General features: G+C 39.9%; 1 long non-coding RNA gene across 1 annotated transcript; it reads left to right on the top strand.

Annotated features, from left to right (window-relative positions):
- The first annotated feature begins 258 nt into the window (after positions 1 to 258).
- Positions 259 to 16,755, top strand: LOC101176222. The gene is made up of 3 exons (XR_179247.1): positions 259 to 580; positions 3,727 to 3,794; positions 16,374 to 16,755. It is a non-coding gene; the product is annotated as an uncharacterized LOC101176222 (long non-coding RNA).
- The last annotated feature ends 533 nt before the right edge of the window (positions 16,756 to 17,288 follow it).

The following is a 17,288-nucleotide window of genomic DNA, read 5'->3' as shown; positions in this document are numbered from 1 at the left end:
ATTATAGATAATTTTCTGCTTCCTTGTAATGAATTTTTATACTTTCCAAAGTCTAACATGTATTATTTCATTTTTCTAATATGAAAAAATAAACAATGTGCCAATGTAAATACAAATCGCAAAATAGTTCACCTTTCTGGCTGCCTGCTACAAGATTTTTGTTTTATTTTACTGCATGTGTGGACAAGCCATTTCATGTACTTTTATCTTTGGTTTAAGTTATACAGAAGCCATTCTGTTTCCCTTTGTAAGTGTCTCATTTAAATGTCCAGGTGTAGGTGGGTGTGGTGGAATTAGGAGGAAGAGCGCTTCGCCCCCATCAATTCTGCAGTTGTCGTGGCAGCTTAGCCATGAGTGGGTCAGGTGGCAAAAGCAGAGGCCGACCCCCGCCAGCCAGTGCTGCCAGGCCCCATCTCGCTCTCTGGTTCAGGAGAACGTCTCCAGAAGAGCGTCAGTTTGGGGCTGGATATTGTAAACCTTGATCCAAGGAACAGTTTCCAGATGGAGAATGGGTAGAATTTCTCCTCCTTCTCTTGAACTAGGAGTAAGTGAGCGTCGCTAGAAGCATCCAGATATGAAGGTAAGGACAGATTTCAATATAAACGTGATTGAAAGCACTTTGCTGAAGAACTTAATATCAATGTTTGCATTTAAAAACATAATTTGCTGCCATTAATTGCTGCAGTTTCACATGATGTCAGCTGAAGACTGTCAGTTAAAGGACTGAGGCTTGTTGAATTCTTTAAACAGCAAAGTGTAATAAAAATCAGGGTAGCTGCTTGGTAAAAGATGGGAATTTTAATTTCCCCAGCACTTGTCTCTCAGCATATCAAAAACCCCTTTTCTTGCAGAACATGTTTTCATTTTCATCCCTCCTCACACCCGGGCTTTTTTTACTGACTTTTCTTTTCACACCATGCTAATTCATGTCTTACGTGCCTTTTATTATTCTGCTGTGTGGCTGACAAACCTCAAAGTCAGTAGGTGGTCATGGAATTGTGCCCCAAATACTGTAAGAAAAGTAGGTGTGGAGTTGACATGTCTTAGGACAGGATCTTTCAGCACCAGATACCAGAGCTTCCAGATTGCAGAACACACACAGGTCATATCATCTACGCTGAGCCCTTGCTGGCCCCTGGCACTGGCCTGTGCAGGTAGTGTCAGCCAGACAGCACCTGTGTTCCATAAGGTGGGCTTCCTCCCCTACCCAGGCTTGACTGAGCCATGTCTGCATGCTTGGCAGCCAAGGCAGGGCAGAATGTTTCCAAGCATAACCTTCCATTGAACAAATCAGTTAGATTCTGTCTGCACAGTGGTATAACTGGCAGCTAGTCTCTGCAGACTTCAACTGATATACCACCGTGGCTACCAGCCAGGCCTGGTTGGGCCAAGTCAGAAGTCTGGCTGAGGCTTCCAGCATCTGTGTGTGTCAATTCTGCATTTCATGAACGCCATCAGGAAAAGCCTGCTCATTTGGGATTGCTCATTAGTTGACAAAACAAATGTTTTGTTTTGTTTGCTGGTATGAGTTGGGTGCTAATTGCAAGCTAGAGATTTACATTTTAAAATCCACATACATGCATCTGCATCTTCTTTTATAAATGATTTAAAGAGGGGTAAGAAGAGCTATTCAGAACCTGTTTCGGTTTGGGAAGATAAAAGATTGAATAGCAAATTATTTAGGCAGAATTCCACCCCACTCCTTGCCAATACACAAAGTATTTTAAGCACTTTTACCCTTCATAAATCCTTACAGTATACCTGCCAAAGTGATAGAAAGTACAAGCCTTCTTGTTTTTTTATGGAAAGAAATGTAGGAAAAATAAAAGATGGAGGGGAATAAACAGTCATCGACTTTGAATCAGCTGAAAACCGGATGGTATTCTCAAACTTTTCTGTGCGTAAGGGTTATGGAGAGCTTTTAAATATCCCCAGGACGTGGACACATCCAAGACCAGTAAATCACAATCTCAGTTATTCGAAGCTTTGCAGGTAATTTCAGTGGGTGGTAGCCAAGTTTGAGATTAAAGTAAGGAAGCAAGGTTCTGTAAACTTTTCAGGTGATCCCATCTCGCAAACGGGGAAACCTGCAATCTGCTTTTTCAAAGCCATCATGTGTTTCAGCAATTGCAAAATATTCTCAGACTATCTCTAGGAGTCCCTAGGACTCTGCTCACATCACCTCCTGCAGCAAATTGACGGAAGGTCACTATACTTGGTGACTTTTCTCTCATGCATTCACTCTCACCCCCTAGAGCTTTCTTTTGGACACAAGAACTGTGTCTTTTACTTCCAAGTTATTCTATATCTCCTATATTAGATATGCATTAGTACTCACTTTTTATTCATAAGAGAGTGGATAGGTGAATTAATAAATCAATAAAAATATTCACCTGATTTGTTATCAATTTATTTCAATTTAAAAAATCTTTGTTAAGTGGCTCCTATGGACGTGGCCCCTAGTGTAGGCTCTGGGGATGTAATTCTAAGCAAGAGATCCCCTGCAAATCTATGGTGCCTCAAAGATTTCCCCAAGGACCACTCCATGCCCCAGCCCCTCATCTCTCCAGTAACAGGCGTGTTAATTTCCCATTCTTTCTTCTGTTTTTCTAACATTCACTGGTTTCACCCCTGACTTCCCTCCATTGAAGGCTTTGGATCTGGAAAATAAGTGCGTTTAAAATTGAACCGGCTCCGGCGAACACGGTGCTGAAAGGGCTGCTTATTTTTAGCACATATGTTTTACACTAGGGCTACTTTTAGGAGTCTCTCTCCAACGGGGCTGGCTTCTGAGAGGGGAGTACTTATTCAGAGAGGAATAGAACTTAATATAAACATTCCTCCATCCAGAAAAAAAAAGTTAACTGACAGTGGGGGCAAAAGCCTGGTCTCCAACTGTCTATAAAACTGGCTGTTCCAATATCTGAACTCACAGAATCCCTCCCCCAACCGGGAGTTAATTTGGACTTTGAGTTGAAAACACGTTCAAAGTTTTGCCCTAAATCAGTCAGCCAACAGGTATTTCTGTGCCTGTCCTTTGAGCCCTGTGCTGTATACTTAAATTTTATTTCTTGGGAGCCAAAAAAAAAAAAAAATATGAAATCTACAAAACTGATTCATAGGTCACAACAAAATGCACATACAGGTTGGTGCTGTTTCTTCCTGGCTCCTTATCTTTCTCCAGATTCTCTTTCCTTAACAGAACTTCACCATCATTCTGCAGGTGTTTTCTTTGGCAATAGAGAGATGATTATTTGAGATGATACATTAAAGTGGGACGCTAATTTAGTAAAAATGTTTTCAAAAGTCTTGACACAGATTTGCTATGTGAAGCCCAAGTGAAAGGATTCGCCTAATCACGGTTTTGAAGAAAATGCCTCTGTCTGAAATCCAGGAAGATTGTTTATGAGCTGACCTAAGTGCCAGCATAGATTTCCAGAGAGCAAAATGCCACCAGTTCTAAAATGCAGGGTTGAGAATACTGTTAGCAAAGGTTGGTGTTTAATTCTGTCTTATTGTCCATAATGATACCGTGGTAGCATTGGTTATCTGTGTTATTATTACACCTCTTAAAGCCTGTCTTAAAACCGCCCCATCTAGGAAGTTCCAGGTTAGGGAAGAGTCTTCTTTCTAAACTAAGCCTTTGGGCTTAAGATATTGTCGAGATCTATGAACTGTGAGTAATGGCTCATTCTTCTCCATGTGTATCTTGATTTTTTGACATAGGCTGCAAATCCTACCTAAACTGCAGCCCGATCTCTGAAAGCAACTTTGCTCAATTGCAGCCTGACTAGGTAGGGCTTTGAGAATTTGTTTCTGTTTTAAATCCTACAGGATAAAAGGGGTGGAGGGTGGTCTATAATAGGATGAAGTGGTATATAATAGGTATTTAATTTAAAAGAAAATCTACCATTTGAAACTGTAACTAGATTATTTCAAAAATAATGATACAACTTGAAGACTAAATGACCAGTGTTGACCTTCGACAATATCTACATAGAAATACAGCATGTGTACAATGTATGATATGTCATTATGGTTCATAATAGTTTCAATTTCCACAAATTCTGCTTGAAGAACTCCAGAATGTCTGGTGTTAACTTATACACCACAGAGGGCTCTTTGAATGAATATATAAACTGTATAAAGTGCCCACAAGTGCAGGGGGTTCAAAAATAATAAGGATGTCTTTAATAATTTTGCTTTGTAACAACTGTCTTGGAATAATTTTTATTTACTTAAAAATAACATAAGACTATGTCAAAGTTTAGGCATAGTGTTTATTAAATGCATAGTTTATATCAATTCTTGTAAGCTGTAATTAGGAATGATATGCGGCATTATATTTTACTTTTGTTAATGTTCACTGTTAACTTCCTGAAATGTAAGCTGTGCTCACGTGAAAAAAAAAAAAGGATCAGTTTTTCTGAGAAGACATGGTAACAGAACCACTGTAACACAAAAAGACCTACAGGATAGTATTTGGATAGTTAATTTTAATGTAAACCAAAACTTCTATTCCAGCATTAAGAACACATATTCTTGATATGAGAAATAGAAAATATTCTAGCACATAGCTAACACTAGTAAAATATATGTATTCTTTTTCCCTACAACACTACATATATTTCATACTATATATATTAGCTTTTAACTATTGAGTCAAACATAGTTTAAAGTACTATAATATTCCCAAATTACAAAGAAAATAATTTTAAAAATTTCTCTGACAGAAGCAAACAAAGAAATATCTTTCTTAATTTTCTTTAAAATTTCTCCAGGAATTTATACTTTTGAAAACTCATTGACTTCTGGATTTTTAAAAAATAATATAAACATTTAAGAAGCTACCAAAATATGCTAAGCCTGAATGTATGTTATGTTTATATTTCTTTTTCATAGTTTTGTGTGATTATTCACTTCATGGGCAATATAAATTTAGGAGTCTCACATATACTACATGAAAAGTGATTTTTAAATTTATTCCGTTTTTAAAAATTAACTGAATTTTTAAAAATTGACAAATAATTGTATGTATGCGTGGAGTACATAGTGATGTTTTGAAATATATAATGCATACTGAGCAGATCAGAGTAATTAGCATATGTATCACCATTTATCATTTCTTTGTTTTGGGAATATTCAATTTCTTCCTTCTAGCTATTTAAAACTATATAATATGTTACTGTTACCTATAGTCATTCTGTAGTGCTAGAGATCACTAGAACTTATTCCTCCTATCTGGCTGTAATTTTGTATCCTTAAAAACAGAAGATATGGAATATCTTCTATATGTATCTAATCTAGAGTTAATGTAAGTTTGTGTAATCAAGCAATTCTGTGGGTTTAGTTCCCAAAGCCAGATTTTAAACTCTGCTTTTCCCAAGCCCCTAAATCCTATCTTCGACTCAGCTGCAAATATGCCCCAAGAAAACAAGGCTGTGAGAGTGAGTTAAAAAGTCAAAGGAAAGTTCTGTAGAGCCATTTAGCAATCTTAAAGATGAACAGTAGCAATCTTAAAGATGAACAACAGAGTGTAAGTACCTGTATTTAGTGTTCTCCAGTAAAAGAATGTTAGAAAGTAAAAGTGGAGTGGTAACTTTGAAAAATAACCAATTTAATTAAAATTTAAATCTTTGGTGTTTGAGAATTTTTTTTCTCTTAAGTCTAAAAAAGTTTCCTGACACAAAACCTATTCTTGTCAAGGTGACACTTAAGTTACTGTTTTGAAATGGTGAAAAAGGGAGAGAAACTGCTGTAGAAAGGGAGTGATACAAAATACAGCCATCACTTTCCAACCAAAAGAAGGCAATGATTAAACCTATAATGTCAGCAATTGCAGTGTTTCCAAACAATATTTAAAATTGAGATGGGCCTCTCAGGTTTGAAACTGTGTGTGTGACTTTGGGAGTAAATAGTCTAGTTTTCCACTCTTCATGTGTAAATAGACACAAACAGGTGACTTTTCAGAGCCTGGGACAGAGAAGGTGACCCCCCAGTGGAGATGACTGAACAGGCCCCTCATGCATACAGCATGCCACCAGTATTGCCCAGAAATACTGTTTGTAGAAAATTGGAAAGGTAGCCTGGGCCTGGCATTAATGCTGGGGTGTCTGAAATGAGTCGAAGGAACAGCTATTCTTTTTTCCTTTGTTATGTTTCTTCCATTTCCAAGTGGATGAAGCTCTAACTCAACCTTTCATTTGTTTTAAGAGGGAGGTATCAGAACCACAACAAATGGAATGAAACCTACCACTACCACCTGCCTGGCACGAAGAAATAATTTACAATTCACGGGGAATTTCCTGTGTTTCATTTTGTCTGAAAAACTGTAACCTGACTTGAATGAACCAAGTGACTAATTGTTGCATTATTTTTCTTGTAGAGATTTTAGTGTTTTATTACTTTCTCCAGTTTACCTCAATAGTGAATTAAGTTCCCTCCACCATCTGAAATGTTACAGTTCGATAAAATAGGTAAATTAATAAAGTCTAAAGTGCTTCCAAGCTGGGCAGAGACCTTTCTGTGCGCTGTGCTTTTATTGCTCTTCCCAGCTGATATTTATAACTGGGCCATATGTGAGTTATAAAGATTTATTATGAGCCTGTGGAATAAGTTCTGTTAATGTGTACAGTAAATGTCCAAGTTTTGACTCTGTAAGCCTTGGAGATTTCTAATAAGATGAAGCCATTTTGATCACGAGCCAAGCAGTGTGCACATGGAGCCAGGCCTCGTATTGACAAAGGGCTTAACTATGCGCTGTAGACTCTACCCACTCTCTGTGTGGGTTTGCTAAAAATGTTTGCAAAGCTCAGGTAGGTATTTTTCTTCCTCATCACCATCGTCATCTGAGAGGGGTTGAAGTTGGAGAATCTACTGACTAAAAGTTGAAATGGAAAATTTTAAGACTACAAATAAAGATCAGACTAAAGGCAAGGCAGAGCCGCCCTGGGAGTACAGTGAATGGGGCATCTGTGTCCCTCTCGGGCGCTGGCCGCCTTGTCCAGCTACTGAACAGTTACTCTGAGTGCATCAGGAGAGAGAAAATTACAGGCACAGCTGGCATAAATCCACTCCCCATCCATGGTCAGTGCAAAGGAGACAAGACACTGTCTCTTCACTTTTATACACTTACTTCATTTTGTGAAACTTCTCTTGCCCTTACTGTATGTGCATATTGTTCACGTGAATACCTGCCAGTTTTAGAAGAGAAAGGGTTAGTCTGTTCTTGGCTGCTACATCAAAATACCGTACCTGGGGGCTTATAAACAATGGAAATTTATTTATCACAGTTCTGGAGGCTGGGAAGTCCAAGATCCAGAGGCCAGCAGGTCCAGTGTCTGGTGTGGGCCTGATTCCTGCTTCATAGATCGCATCTTTTTGCTATGTCCTCATATAGTAGAAACAACAAATGAGTTCTCTGGGGTCTCTTTCATAAGAGTACTAATCCCATTCATGAGGCTGTACCGTCATGACGGAATCACCTCCCAAAAGCTCACCTCCTAATACCATCACCTTGGGGCTGACGATTTTAACATATGAATTTTGTGGGAGCTCAAACATTTTGTGAGGTCATAAAAATTGTTTTGTTTAGAGCCCATAGCAGTCTGTCAACAAAACAATAGAGTGGGACAGTGTCAAAAGCTTTGTAATGTGTTTCTCAACCTCAAGGGCATTACAATCACTTGGGGAACTCTTTAAAAATACTAAAAATACACAGTTTATCCCCCCTTCCCTTTCCTTGAGTTCTACCTGGGTATAGTTTTATTTTTGTTCTGAAAGTTCTTCAAGAGCTTCTAATCTGCAAAACCACTGGTCTAAGAAACTCTTTTAGTTCTGACCCAAGAGTTAGAAAAGTGACTTTTCATGGATGTCACATGAGGGAAAACCCAGGGTCAGACCTTGTCATGAGGTTCCTGCACAGCACATTTCCCCTTCTCAGGTGCTCATAACTCCCAGAAGTTCTAGAGCCTTCTCCCATGAAGGGCAGCTCTACCTGAATAATAATCTACAGACTGAACTTTTCCCTCCCGTCTTTTTTTCCAGCAGATCTGTGAGATGCCGTATTAGATTGGTCCTGATTAATTAATCCAAAAGTATTTCTATTTAAAAACAAAAAATTTAAGTTTGTTTTTTTTTTTTTTTTTTTTTTTTGAGACCAGGTACACAGGCTGGAATCCAGTGGTGTGATCATGACTCACTGCAACCTCCACCCTCCGGGCTCAAGTGACCCTCCCACCTCAGCCTACTGAGTAGCTGGGACTACAGGCATATGCCACCACGCCTGGCTAATTTTTGTATTTTTTGTAGAGATAGGATTTTGCTATGTTGCCCGGGCTGATCTTGAACTACTGGGCTCAAGCAATCTGCCTGTTTCGGCCTCCTGAAGTGCTGGGATTACAGGCATGAGCCACTGTGCTCAGCCCAAAAATGTTCCAATATGATAATTTAATATATGAGTCTAATGTCATTAACATGAAATAATTTTTATATCTATCCAAAGTGAGCAATTGATAAGGAATTTCAGATATTCAATAATCCTAGACCAATTGACACCAGATAAATTCTAATAATCTTTCTGGCTGTAGCTTTTCACCAGTTATCAAATGATTATCCATCCTTTGAATAGGACATTCAGGGAGGAGCCTAGCCATAGTTGGACAGTCTGATATTTCCTGTGAATTTTCTTTCCAAAACTTATCTCGGATCCATCCATCCTCCCCGTTTCCACTGCCATTGTCCCCTGTCCAGATCCCTGTCCTCTCTAGAGTAAATTATCTCAAGGTTCTACTACATCCTCCTGCAGATCCAAACTCCATGTGAGGTTTGTCACCAGCTTACGTTGGCCTCCGCTTAAAGCCTTTCCATTGTCCTGAAAATAAAAATCCAAACTCCTGGCCGTGCCATGGGCATTGTCAGATCTTCTGAACCCCATTTGAGACTGCTCCCTGGTCTCATGCATGTGTCCGTTCTTCCCTCAGCTTCCTGATCAGCCCAAGCTTTCTCCTACTGGAGCCTCTGTCCATGCCGTTACTTCTGCCGAGCACGCTTTCTGCCCATGTTTTAGCCTTCACATCTCTGATTAAGTGCAACCTTTTCAAATAGTCCTCTGTGACTACCCTGCCTAATGCAAGCCACCCCTTTACCATCTCTGTCTCAGCCTGTGGTTTGCTCCTTCATACCATTTCCATTTGCAATCATTCTGTTCATTTTCTCTATTTGGCTGATCTCTGTTTGTTTCCTCTGCTGGGATGGAAGTTCCTTGACTTCAGGTACCAAGGCCTTCACCATTTTATTCACAGTGCATAAAACATGCCTGGCATGTAGATGGTACTCAAGCAAAAATGATAAATGATGGAAGAAATAAAAAAAAATTATCTTTCTTTTCTCCTGGCCTTTACCTTGGCAGGCTTTATCTGCTCTTCAGAGTCACTGAGATGAGAACCAGGTGGCAAACTCTGCTTACCTTCTCCTCCAGGCAACATAGAGGCATTCTTAACTCTTAACCTGCAGACTTTGGAACTAGGTACAGAACTCCAGAGGAGATAATAACACCAGCAAACGTTTAGCTAAAAAATTTAGCCACACATACCACACATTGTACTACACATTGAGTTCTTCAGTCCTCACATCAACACTGAATTAGGAGCTATGATTATCCCCATTCTTTAGTAAGCTGGGTATCACCAAGGAGAACTACTTGCCCCAAAGTCACATGGCTCATATGTGTTGGAAGCAAGGTTTGTGACAGATCTTCCATGTGAAACCATTATTTTATACTCCTTAGGAAAGAGTATGGTTTTATGAATATACTACTCCAAATTGGCTAGGATGACAATACCAATTTTTAATTGGTGGCTGTGACATATTGAAGGCTTATATTAAGAATGCGAGCTACTCCAAAATGTCCCTGTCCTGCAGTTGTACAATCACATATTTTTAAGCCAAAGTAAATGATTTTACATTAATTTCCTACTAACCGTACCATGTTTATTTCAGTGTCTCTTTCCTCAAGTCCTTTTGCATATCAGTGGATGTTTAGAGTGAAAGGGGCAAGTACTTCAGAGCAAGGCAAGCCTAGGTTCATGTCCCAGCATCACAAGTTAGGGATGTGTGATCTGGAACAGGTGACTTAACTCTGCTGAACTTTGGTTTCCTCCTTAGTGAAGGGAGGGTACTGGTGCATGGCTTTGTGGGAGTCTAACAGGGTGGAATTGTGAAGCCCACTGCCATGTGCCCGCATGCGGGGCCTGTGCCAGCTCAGTTCCACATTCCTTGCCCCACGCATTAACTAGCTCTCTCCGCTGTGTTAGCTGAGATTTGTACACTCTTGATTCTTATTCTGTAGTTTTGTTTTGAGTCATCCATCAAGTACTGCTCCCAGAGGTAAAAGGCTTTTCTGAAAGCTGTCTCTTCCCTTGTAGACTTTCCTTTATCCCAGGAATTGACTCACACATATTTGGGATTGTAATTGTCTGGATTTGTAAGGAATATGAGTAACATTGCCCCTCTGCAGCTTGGATTTTTTCTTTTGGTGGTGTTAATAGCATCACACTCTGTCTTAAGCTTCTTGGACATCTGAATAAATGTTGGCATGAAACCTGGTAAAATGAAGCATGAAGATGAATGTGTTTGTAGAGGTGAAGAAGACATTCAGAGCTGGGAAAAGTGAAAGTCTATGAATTCTTATTCCATGCCCAAAAGTGACCTCATTCCCAGAACAGTCAGCTGCCCTACTCGTCATGACTTTAAGAATCATGAAAATGTCTCATATGGGAAAGCTCCAAAGACTGCCCAGTATTTCTAAACTTTAACAGGATGTAATTATTACCCATGGATAAGGCCATAAATACTTTAGAAGTCTATCTCATTTGTACTGAATAATTTATCTGATTATAGTTACTCACTGTCACCTAGCTGAAGTCAGGATAGGTAAGCTTTGATGAAAGGAAAAGTTATCCCAGGAGTAAGGCAATCAGTGAGAAAAAGAAGCATGGAAAAAAGTCCAAACGTAGAAAACCAGAACAAGTCTGATTGTAAGATGGCACAGAGGGGCTTATCAGAGCACCCAGCAATGAAGAACCAGGGTAGGAAGAAGTTAGAAAGCACAGAGGGACAGAAGTATAGGCTGTAGGTGTGGGGATGCTTTAGGCTAAGTACTTGTCTAGAAGGATTCAGGGAAGCATAAATTAATACAAACACTTTGGAAACCTTTCTGGTGTCTACTTATGCTGATCATATGCATACTCTTTGACATAACAACTTCACTCCTGAGAATTGTGTATTTCTAGCAGAAATCTATACAAATGGTCACTAAAAGACATATACAGAAATGCTCCTAGCAGCACCACTTGTAATAGTTCTGTATTAGTTTGCTAGGGCTGCCATAACAAAGTACCATAGACTGGGAGGCTTAAACAACAGGCTAAAAGTCAGAGATCAAGGTGTCAGCAGCTTTGGGTCTGAAGGACACAGGCACTGAGAGGGAACGTCTCAGGTAAAGAGGAAGAGGGGAAGGTATGCCACATGAGGATTCTCTGACCAAGAAGATGAGAAGATGGAGCAACTTGAAAATATAGTTATTCTTTTGCCAACAAGAAACAAGAATAGCAATTAAAAACTCCAGGACAAACAAACACACAAAAACTAAATAAAAGTCATTCTCCAAATAGAAAGCAAATTAAAAAGTGGTATGATTTTAATCATAACTATGAACAATGCATGAAAATTAATTTTCATGTTAGTACAAAATAGAAGGTAAACACTAATGACTTTGATCATGTAGAATTAGAGTTAGAGCTGATAGAAATCCTTGGCAAAGGAGATGTGGGAAGGTGGAGGGAAGGGCAGGAAATAGCCTTTTCTGGTGTGGGAGACATCTATGTCAAGTTACTGATAAGAAATAAGGCGTTAATTGACTAAAATTAAGGATAAAGGCATAGGAATATTTTTAAAGGCTTTCATGGTGAACAGAAGGAAAAAAATACGAAAAGTACTGGAATTATCGAGCATTGTGAGGAAGAAGCAAGGAGAAAGAAGGCATTGAGATATCTCTCATGGTGAAGAACCAGTGGATTTTTGTCTACCTTTATTAAAATTCAAGAATTTAATAAGTCATTTGTTAAACCGCTGGAAGCCTGAGATTGGCCATGGTGGGAATATTTACATCCCAGAAAGTGAAAAAACAAACAGATTAGAAAGCAACTATATTAACTAAAAACAGTATTGAAAAGTGAGGCAGGGGCAGGGAGGAGTTAGCAGAAGGAGACTGCCTGTTCTTTTGTTGCTGAGTATGTATTTTTCTATACATACGTAGGTATTTATTATGTACTATTTATTTCTATTATGTATGTCATATTTATTATATTTATCATGCTCACATATATTTAAAACAAATACTTTAAAACGTCACAAATGACATCTAAAAATTGTTAATAAATATTTTTGAGAGCCTACACCCTGTGTGCCATCATGGTAGGCAAACATGCCGAATACCTTCTCTGTCAGAGCCTACTGGACCAGTGGTGAGTAAGACAGGTCATTGGCCAATCACACCGTAGTGTTATGGAGGGATGCGAGCACTAGGGGAGGCATCTATTCCAGGCATTGGAAATGAGGTGGGGCTCCAGGGTAAGGCATCAGAGTTAATGACAAATGGGTATTGGAGAGGCCACAGAAGTCTTTGTGAGTTGAGGGTGGGTGGGAGGAAGGGACACTCTTCTAGCAAAATGAAGCATGTGCAAAGGTCTGGAGAAAAGAAAGGGAGTGGGGACCAGATCAGGAAGATAATAGTGTAAAGTGCTAGGGTGAGGTTGAGGCATTAGATCTTCAAGGAAAACAGGAGCTCCGGATGTTTTAGGGCACTTGATGGGACAGATTGTCATAGAGAAAGACTCTGCCAAGTTATTTACACTCCTACATGCTGTGTCAGTGCTCATTTTTGAAAGTCATTTACTACCTCTGAAATTGGAATGCATTCTATAATTCTGGTCAGCCAGGCAGTAGTAAAGATACAATCGTCATTCCTGAACATGCTCTGCAAAGTTGTAGAATAAATGTCTTTGGTTAGAAGAAAAACTGAAGACAAGAATGAAAGATTCTTTGAAGAACTGCTGTATTCCCAGTGTTCTCAGTGGCACAAGGGATGATACTGTGTGGAAAAACAAACCAACCAACCGCACGAGAACATTCACGTCTCTGAGTCAAAAAGTGATCCCAAAAAGTCAAACTTAGAAGGCAAACGGGTTTTCAAAAAGCATCAACCTATTTACTTAACTTATATTTACACTTGCCCATACATCAAAAAGTGATATATGATAAAATCTACACCTAAAAAATCTTTAAAAGCTCACTAACTATACAAATTCTAAGGAATAAGAAATAATTGTATCAAATTTAATTGCTAACATTTTTCCTTTAGTGGCACATAAAATTATAATTCTTCTAATAATTGATGGCTTTATAAATGCCAATAAAATATGTTGTATGTCTATATTCTCCTTTATAAAAATGAAATTATATTTATATTTCTCATAACCTGAATAAATATATTTGGACTCGAATCACATTAACAGCAGGTGTTGAAACAACAGCAAAAATGTATCAGGCTAACCTCATTCACAAGAACACTCCGTGGGAACACTTCATTCCGTGATTCTCCATGTTCTGTGTTGAGAGTTACTGCAAACCTTCTCAGATGGTGAGAGTCGGAGGGAACTTGGCAAAGGGGCTGCCCCATGCAATCCACTCCCCATTCGTTCCTGACAGTGTGTATGGGAGAATGAAGGTTCTGTCCCACTTGTGTGCTTTCTATTTGTGAAACAATCCTAGGTCTTTGTGTTCCTTTTACCTGATTCCCAAACTGAACAAACCCAAGTACCAACCATTCTCCTCGGATTTTTAGTCAGCTGAAGGTTCAGAGAGCTGCTCCCTTAGGGAAGAGGCTGTGGACGTGACGTTTGCACACAGAGCATATCAACTTGGAATAATTTCCCCCTCATATGGGGGCTACTCCCAAGGAGTTTATTCTAAACCCATAGTACATTAGTTGCCTATGGCACCTTAGAAAAATAAACGATCTCCTGGCTAACACGGTGAAACCCCATCTCTACTAAAAAAATACAAAAAAAATTAGCCGGGCGCAGTGGCGGGCCCCTGTAGTCCCAACTACTCAGGAGGCTGAGGCAGGAAAATGGCGTGAACCCGGGAGGCGGAGCTTGCAGTGAGCCGAGATAGCGCCACTGCACTCCGGCCTGGGCAAAAAAGCGAGTTTCTGTCTCAAAAAAAAAAAAAAAAGAAAAAGAAAGAAAGAAAGAAAGAACAATAAACGATCCTGGAGTCCCTGGCCTTGGAATGTCATTTCCTTTATGATATGTGTCTTTGAAAGGCAAGGTGTGGCAGTAAGCAAAGTGGATATAAACATGGGGCCTGGGCTTTAATTCTGTCTGCCCTCATCCCTTATGGGGTGTATGATTTAGAGGGCCCAACTTAACTTCTCAGAGCCTTGATTTCTCCATTTCAAACTAGAGGAAAGAATGCCTCTTTTGCAGGCTAACACTGAGGATTAAATGAGGTCACGCACGTAAGGCATATTCCACAGTTCTCTATGCAGAAAGTGCCTCACAAATGGTTCATGCCATTTAACACTGGAAGCAAGAAAGCAAAGAGGCTGAGCATAATACATGATCATGCACTCTTAGCGATGGAAAAAGACCTTTAAAAAATTATCTAGTCCAATCTTCATTTTACAAACCAGGAAAGTGCAATGCTGGCCTAGGCAGGGACTTTCATAAAAACAAAAGAGAATTCAGTGGCCAAGCTGGGTTGAGCACAGCTCTCATGCCTTTTGGTTTAAAGCTTTCTCCATTTGTTTTGCAGAACTTCCTACAAGTAATAGAGCAACCACAGATGGAGTTTGACCAGCTGGATTTTTTTTTTAATATCACAGCCTGAGGAAATGTGGCTCAATCATTTAATGTTTCTGATGTGGACTATTTCAGTCAAAGACAGTAAAAACAGAAAGCCTCAACTTTCTTCTTATTTTAAATTAGAATTTTAAATGTAAAGCTTAGGTGAAGGAAGGATGGGAATTTGAATTTAAAAGGCCAAAAGAAAGAATACCAAAGAATTAGAAGATAAACATTTTGTCTTTCAAAGGAAAATAATTCTTCATTCTGTTTTACAGCCAACCATAACTCGTAAGATGAATGACGCTTTCTGTTAGTGTCATGCTTTTCAAGTCACATAAAAACCTGGTTTTGCATGAGAGGCGCTGCTGAAGCAGCCCTTGTCAGCGGCTGTGTCTGATTCTGCAACACACAGTGTCCCAATTTTCACTGGCTTCCTCTGGAACTGAAGCTGGGTGCACAGGTTTATCAAGCGTCTGACTCACATACTAAACTCCCGCCATCCCACAGGGGAACACCTCTCATTCCCACAACTCCCCAACCCAGACCACCCCCAGCACGGGCTGGGTCATTTTGACCTTGGACAAGGTGGAGAGAATGTTATTTCCAAGAGTTCCCTCGCTTGTCTCCCATCTCCATAAATGTTGCCATATCTAAATAATGCTCATACTTTTGTTTATTAGTTTTTACCGTAACTATTTTTATTAGGTTCCTAAGTGATAAGATCAGGACAAAGATAGGTTCATTATGCTAGTTAGATATTTTCCTAAAGTATGATAAAATAAATGAAAAGGAAAACAATACCTGTTTATCTGAGATAGAAGAAGTGTTTACAAGTTGTTATGCTGCATTCTAGTTGTGCTAGGGGTTACAGGGATCTATACATGTGTTTATGCTCATGGAACTGTACACCCAAAAGAAATCAATTTTACTGTATGTTAATTACAAAAAGAAAGCTATTAAATCTTCCTCAAATCCAAGAAAAATATAAGTAAACATTGTTTCCCGCACAAACTCTTGTGAAGAGTTAAGGAAACTCATCTGGCTTTATTTCATGCAAGACTTAGAAAGGCTAATAGTACGAAACTGCAGATCAAACCATAGCAAGTCGTGGAATGGAGGGCAACATCTTCAAGTCGGCCAGGGCAGTACAGGCGATGGATGCAGCTGCTGGGGGGCGGTGGGGGGTGGGGGGTAATGTGAGTCTGCAGGGCCCCAGGAGGCTACCGCCCTGCAGGAGCAGTCCCTGGAGGAGCTGCGTTTCCTGTCCCTTGTGGCCAGTGAGGTCTCCCTCCTGTTCTGTCCCTGTGATCTGCTGGTATTTCTTTTTGAAGACTTAGGTTATGAAGTCTTGGTTTCAAAAACAGAAACAAAACAAAGCAAAAACAACTTGATAGCATTCAGCACAAAGTAAGGCAACTCCCCACTATGATGTTAAATTGGGGTTTTTTTTTTTTTTTTTTTCAGCTACAAAACCAGAGTCATATATCTGATGGACTCAGGAATAAAACAGAGTCCGGATTAAGAAGAGTAAAGACAGATTACTGACGCTGGTAAGACCCAGGCAGTCTCATTCTGTGCACACTATCTGACTGTCCCATTTGCAGGGCCAGATGTTTTCTCTTTGTTACTATTTTTGCATCTGTCTAGGAAACATTTGGGTGGCACTCAACTCACAAGACGTGAACCTTGTAGCAGATGCTGCTTCCCCTGGGTGTACTCACTTCTACATGCTGAAGGGGGATGGCTGCTATGGCTTGAGTCTCTGCCTAGAGGCTTATTTCTAGGCCACAAGGCAATGACAAACAGAAAGTTTATAAAGAAATATCACTTTTTGTTTGTTTGTTTGAGATGGAGTTTCCCTCTTGTCGCCCAGGCTGGAGTGCAATGGAGTGATCTCGGCTCACTGCAACCTCCGCTTCCTGGTTCAAATGATTCTCCTGTCTCAGCCTCCAGAGTAGCTGAGATTTACAGGCACCCGCCATCATGCCCAGCTAATTTTTGTATTTTTAGTAGAGATGGGGTTTACAATGTTGGCCAGGCTGGTCTCGAACTCCTGACCTCAGGTGATCTACCTGCCTTGGCCTCCCAAAGTGTTGGGATTACAGGTGTGAGCCACTGTGCCCGGCCCTAGAAATATCACTCTTTAGTCTACATTGTCTCCCAAAGCTCCCCAGAGGAACTGAGCTTCCACTACCCACAGTGCTTGTTGGCAGACCTTTTGTAGCTTTCTGCCCTATCTCACAGGATCCTCTTTCTCTGATCAGAAATGTCTGGGGTTATCTTTCAACTAAACTTCTTGCTCTTGAATCTGGGCCTCAGGTTGTGTGTCTGGGGCAACCCAGGCCTAAGATAGCTATGCATATAATGCAGTCACCCACA

This window comes from Nomascus leucogenys, chromosome 13, assembly GCF_006542625.1.
Source record: "Nomascus leucogenys isolate Asia chromosome 13, Asia_NLE_v1, whole genome shotgun sequence".
NCBI classification, from domain to species: Eukaryota; Metazoa; Chordata; class Mammalia; order Primates; family Hylobatidae; genus Nomascus; species Nomascus leucogenys.
This window is presented reverse-complemented; position numbering and strand designations above follow the sequence as displayed.